Here is a 6,668-nt window from a genome sequence, read left to right on the forward strand (position 1 = left end):
GGAGGGCTGAGATTACGGGAGTGCACCACCACACCCAACTCATTTTTTTGTATTTTTAGCAGAGGCGGGGTTTTGCCATGTTGCCCAGGCTGGTTTCGAACTCCTGAGCTCAGGCAATCCGCCCACCTCAGCCTCCCAAAGTGCTAGGATTACCGGCGTGAGCCACCATGCCTGGCCTCAATGTCACTTCTAATGTCGCCTTCTCTAGGGGAACTTCGCTGATCCTGGCAGCTGGGGACAGTCTCTCTCTCTTCTGAGTTCCTATAGCTCTTCCGCTCCATAGACCCTTTCTGCACATACCATTTCCAGCCCGTACTGTGTTAATATAAAAATTGTATGAATTCATAGATAATAGGAATAGCTACCATTTATGAAGCTGATATGCTGGAATGACAAATGTACTCTATCTCATGTACCTCCTCTAGTCAGTGATCCTGACAGCCTGGAATGCTGTGTTGAGAAGGATTCTGGGGCCAGATTGAAGTTCAGCAGAAGAGACCATCATAATCAATGCCAGGTGCCCGTCATGGACTCATTTGCCCATCAGCCAGCCCTGCCTGCCCCTGTGCTATGCCCACGCCCTTGACTGTGTTATCTCTTCCCAGTTGGTTAGGCAGTGGTCTCCCAGATGAGGCTTATATACCTGGGTCATTTAAGAAGTTGATCTTGGCTGGGCACCATGGCTCACACCTATAATCCCAGCACCTTGGAAGGCTAAGGCAGAAGTATTGCTTGAGCCCAGGAGTTCGAGACCAGCCTGGGCAACATAGTGAGACCCTGTCTCTAGCTGGGCATGGTGGCTTGCACCTGTAGTCTCAGCTACTCAGGAGGCTGAGGTGGATCGCTCAAGCCCAGGAGGTCAAGGCTGCAGTGAGCCATGATTGTGCCACTGCACTCCAGTCTGGGAGAAAGAGCAAGACCCTTTTTCAACAAAATAAGTTGATCATGAAGAATGCAGGGTGGGGGAGCCAGCCCCACTGCGCCCAGGTAGGGCTGCGGGTGAGAGCCTCACGGGGCGGCGGGGCAGCTGCGGTGCACCATGCACTACCATGTCCAGCAGAGGGCACTGCTCTTCCCTGTGCCTCTGCCACCCCCGGGGCTGACCCAGGAGATGCAGGGCTGAGCCCCAGCTACCCATCTACCCTCTCTTGGGTTCTTGTTCCAACAGCGCAGTGACTGTGATGCACTCAGAGTTTTCAGAGAAATTTCTCATCTTTCAGTCTATTTGATTATCATAGAAACCCAATGAGCATGATAAGGCATCATGAGCCCATTGAACAGATAGGAAAGTGAAGGTCTCTCAGAGGGGACAGGACTTACATATTAATTAGCAGTGGAAATAGGGCCAGAGCCTCCTCCACTATGTATCACACTGCTGATTGCAGTAGAAATAGGGAGATCAGTGCTGCATTTTAACATCCCCCTTCTTTACTGTCCAAAACGCTCCTCCATTCTATCAGGATCTCTACATTGTGTGTGTATGTGGTGCACACATGTTTGTCTCAGGGCACTAGTGTCACACATGGAGGCTCCTGGACACAGGTGTGCCTGGTTTGCAGCCCTGCTGACATACCAGCCCTGGGTCCAGGCCCGTTGCACCTGGTTGCTTCTACAGGTGCCATACTGTACCTCAAAGAACTTTGAGAAAATGCATCCTGCCTTCCCAAAGTTCTGTGCCATCTGAGAAAAGCTAGAACCCACTGGGATGTTCCTAAATTTGTATTTGGAGAAGGTGTTTTACTGAAGTCAGAGCAGAAAACAAGCTACCCTCATGCTCTCCCCAGGCCTCCCTTGATGAGGGTGGAGCCCCAGCATCCCATTGGCCCAATGATAGGGGAGCAGATGTCCCCTGCCACCCCCACAGTGATGAACTAGGTCCTGGATAGGGGCCCCCTTTATCCTCCCAATCCCTGCAGCTGGAGGTGGCCCAGCACCTACATCCCTGTTTACGTCTTCAACAGGCACCCCACCCTGCAATCACCTGCAATCATCACATCCTGTTTTTCCAGGAGAAAGAGGAGCCCTGATATGTTTGTCTAGAAGGTCAGGGGTTCAGTCACTCACAGATTCCACCTGGGTGTGAAAGTAAAATTTGCAGGGTCTGTAGCCTTGGGGGTTCCCTCTCCAGCCCTCTTCGGAAGGGGGCTCCTTGGCAAATGTTGGGGCACAGGGGTGGTGTGCACCCTGCTCTGATTTCTCTCACCATTGAGAATCTCTCAGGTGCTCAGGTGAGAGCCCACTCCCCCGGAGCTGCCCTCTCCTAGCAGGGTCTGCCTGGACATCAGCCCTCCCATAGCCTGACCAGCAGCATGTCTATTTCGGGGGTGTTTGGGGAATGGGACTCTTCTCACCTTCTTCTTAATAAAGACCAAGAATTGATTCCCTCCCTGTCTCCTCTTCTGTACCTCCAAGATTATTCTTTGGGAGCAGGAGGCTCACTGATTACCCCAGGAGGCTTCCCTCCTAGGGTACCCAGTCTTGGACTTGCCTAGAAAATGCTTTTCATGTCCCTTTTTTCAAACCTCGTTTCAATTTGCCTCCGACCTACCATGCCTTGCAGACTTCATGGAGCGCATTCCTTGATCATAGGCCATGCAGCAAGTGCTTGAGGGGAATAAAAAGAACCTTAAGGTAGGTTCCTACCCTCAAGCAATGCATATTTTAATCATTTATCTCATGAGGGATTCATATCCAAAATACATTGAGAATTCCTACAATTCACCAATGAAAATACAAATGACCCAATCAAAAAAGTGGGCAAAAGATTCAAAATAGGCATTTCTCCAAAGAATATAAACAAATGATACTTAAAAACCACATGAAAAGATGCTCAACATCACTAGTCATTAGGGAAATGCAAATCAAACTACAATGAGAGACCACACCCCTTAGAATCAATTTAAAAAAAAAAACAGAAACTAACAAGTGTCTGGTGAGGATATGGAGAAACTGGAACTCTTTTGCTTTGGGGGTTCCCTCAAAGCACAAATGTAATGGAAATGTAGCAGAAGTGTAGAATGGGGCAGCCACGGCAGAAAATGGCATGGTGGTTCCTCAAAAAATTAAACATAGAATTCCCATATGATCCAGAAATTCTGTTTCTGGGTATATACTCAAAATAACTCAAAGCAGGATCTCAAAGAGGTGTTTGTACACCCATCTTTATAACAGCATTATTCGCAATAGTCAAATGTCTTATCAAGACAAATGGAGGAACAAAATGAGGTATATTCATACAATAGTATTATTCAGGCTTTAGAAGGAGGGAAATTCTGACACATACAATAACAAAATGAACTTTGAGGACATTGTGCAGAGTGAAATAAACCAGACACAAAAGGACAAATACTGTGTGATTCCATTTATATGGGGTATCTAGAAGAGTCAAATTCAGAAGCAAAGTAAACAGTGGTTCCCACAGGCTGGAGGTGGTGGGGAAAGAGGAGTTAGTGTTTAATGGGTACAGAGCTTCAGTTAGCGAAGATGAAAACGTTTTCTGGAGAGGGATGGGGGTGATGATTGTGCAATAATTGTAAGGAACTTAAAGTCCTTGAACTGTACACTTAAAGTGCTCACGATGGTAAAATTTAGGTTCTGTATATTTCTATATATTTCTCTATTTCATTGGGGCACTAGGACCAGCTACATAATTTGCAGGCCTGCCCAGTGCAAAATAAAAATGGAGGAGCCCTTGTTCCAAAATGTTTAAGAATTTCAAGAGGGTGACAGCAGGGCATTAAACTGAATGCAGAGTCCTTTGGAGCACTACCCAGGTCATCCTCCATGAAACCGAGTGCAGAGTCCTTTGGAGCATCCCCCATGAGCACAGGGTCCTTTGGAGGACTACCCAGGTCATCCCCCATGAAACCAAGTGCAGGGTCCTTTGGAGCACTACCCAGGTCATCCCTCATGAAGCCAGCCCAGCTGGGAGGTACGTAACAGTTAGTTTTCTGTGTCAACTTACCAGGCTACAGTACCAAGTTATTTAATCAAACACCCATCTCCGTGTTGCTGTGAAGATATTTTGTAGATGTGGTTAACAATCAGTTGACTTTAAGTAAAATAAATTATCCTTGATACTGTGGGTGGATCCCATGAAATCAGTTAAAAGGCCTTAAAATCAAAAATCTAGGTTTTCAGGAGAAGATGAAATTCTGCCTCAAGGCCACAGCACTAACTCAGCCTGAGTTTCCAGTCTTTGGGGCTGCCCTACGGATTTCGGGCTTGCAAGATTATAATCGTGAGCTAATTCCTAGAAATAACTCTCTTAATAGAAATATATATTGGTTCTGTTTCTCTGAAGAACCCTGACTGATACATAAGAAAAGAAATGGATTGGTGAAGTTAATAAAAACAAAAGCACAGCAGGCTTTGAAAATCATCAAGTCCAAATCACCTGGTTGTTCTGCATATGAGGAAGCCAAGGCTCAGAGAAGTGATGAAACTTGTCCAGTGTCACACAGCAAGTTAGGAAAGGCGGTGTCTTCACACTTCTCCATCAAAGAGTGCCTGGTAGCCGTGTGTTTTCTATAGCTTATATTTTAATTTCTAAACGTCTATGAATTTTGCATTCTATTCCATTATATAATTGTGTTTTCCATTTTTAAGTAGTGTTTTACTTTCCAAATCGTTTTCCCTAACATTTCTGCTCTAGGAAGGAGTGCCACGCCTGTTCTGCGGACTTCTGACCCCGCACACCAACCTGATGGAAGTAGTGAAGACAGTAGGGACGCACAGCACAGTGGCTTAAGCCTGAAACCCTGAGGCTCAGTAAAACTTCAATTCCTAGAAGCCTAAGGCAATCGAATGTTCTAGAAATAGACTTTCCAGAATCAATGCAATTTTCGGTTCAGCTTTTAGATGCGTATAAGATACTCTTTCTTTGATGTGGGATTTTTCTGGTGCTTGAGATCTTCTTTCCCGAGCGTTCTCCTTGCTGAGATCTTTTGATATGGAGCGGCGTGCACGCAGCCCCTAGGTTGGGCGCTGAGGAGCATCGCTGATGCGATCCACGTGCCTCCCCGTCCTCAGGCCGCTTCCTTTCCTGGTTTCCAGGTCTTCGTTTCTCCCAGCGCTGCCCTCCCCATCTAAGCCCAAGTCGCCGTGAGCCCGCGCTGCCCCCTTGTGGCCAAAGCCCTCCCCAGCTCAGGAAACGGGAACGCTTGGCGGCCAGGCTGGGAGTCGGTGCGCGTGACCCGGCTTCTGCTCGCAGCATCCAAGAAGTTGCAATAACATGGAAGGATGGGGAACGGCGCCTCCCTGGCTAGCGTGAAACTCAACCACAGCACAGCATTGAGGCTGTTGGCCGTGAGCGGCTCTCAAAGCTGAATTTGAGGTAAGAAGTCGCCTGCCAACAGGGCATGCGCAAATCTCACCATGTAGAGTGAGTGGCTTTCCGGCAGCTTCTCCCCTCCAGGCGACAACCTGGCCCCACACTCCTCAGGTGCAGGGCCGAGAAAGGGAGGGGTCCAGGTGAGCTCTGAGCGTCCCAGGGGATACAGCACCTGACCACCACTCAGAAAGCCCCCCCAAAAATACAAAGACAGAGAATTGAAGACAGATGCCACCTCACTTCACTAGTGGGGATTGGGTGGGGATAGCCCAACATCGGCAGAGCCAACCTGGCCACCTACATGGGAGGGTCCCCGGGGTAAGATGTGGCTTTGTGACCTAAGGAAGGCGGGTAGATCGGGCTGACGGGGGAGAGGGGCCAGTGAAGCCCCCATCCCTAGGGACACAGCTCAGCTGAAGGAATCTCACTCTGGGCCTTCACAGGGTTAGCATCCTGTCGGCCCCTGCGCGGGGCCGGGGTGGGGATTCAGGTGGCCCCTGGTGGCAGCTGTCTTAACCCAGGCGAGGCACACAGGAGGACACCAAGCCCTGGTCTCCAACCTCAACCTTGCACAGCCTGCTAGTCGCACGCTAAAGTGATTGAGGAATGGCACAGAGACGGGAGCGAACCCCCAGGGAGGCACCAGGCGAGTTGCCGAAAAGGAAGAGTTCGCTACAGGACAGACAGTTGGTTTCAAACTGGAAGGGATGTCTCCGAGTCCCCTGCGAGAAAGATCTTATCCTTAGGTCTGCGGTTACTATTTAGTTTAGTTTACTTTACTTTACTTAGTTTTTGAGAACAAGTCTCACTCTGTCGCCCAGGCTGGAGTGCGTTGGTGTGACCCTGGCTCACTGCAACCTCCGCCTCCCGGATTCAAGCAGTTCTCCTGCCTCAGCCTCCCAAGCAGCCGGGATCACAGGCGCCCGCCACCATGCTCAGCTAACTTTTGTATTTTTAGTACAAACGGGGTTTCACCATGTTGGTCAGGCTGGTCTCGAATTCCTGACCTCAAGTGATCCATCCGCCTCAGCCTCCCAAAGTGCTGAGATTATAGTCGTGAGCCACCGTGCCCGGCCAGGTTTGCGGTTACTAGAATGAGGCAAAAGTTGGGAGCTATTTCCAAAATGGAACACTGGAAGACAGAAGAATACCTATGAGTACCCTCATCCCAAAGTCCAGGTGGGGCCTTGAGTCAGTAAAAAGGAAGAATTTCAAGGCAGTATCTCAGCAAAGATGCACTAAATATCTGAGCCTGGTGTATCTTAGTTTCCACCCTGGTTTTCTTCCCCATATGGCAGGGCTTTTAGAGATTAAGAGAGGTCCAGACATTTCCAGA

The sequence above is a fragment of the Pan paniscus genome, chromosome 7, assembly GCF_029289425.2.
Source record: "Pan paniscus chromosome 7, NHGRI_mPanPan1-v2.0_pri, whole genome shotgun sequence".
Taxonomy (NCBI): Eukaryota; Metazoa; Chordata; class Mammalia; order Primates; family Hominidae; genus Pan; species Pan paniscus.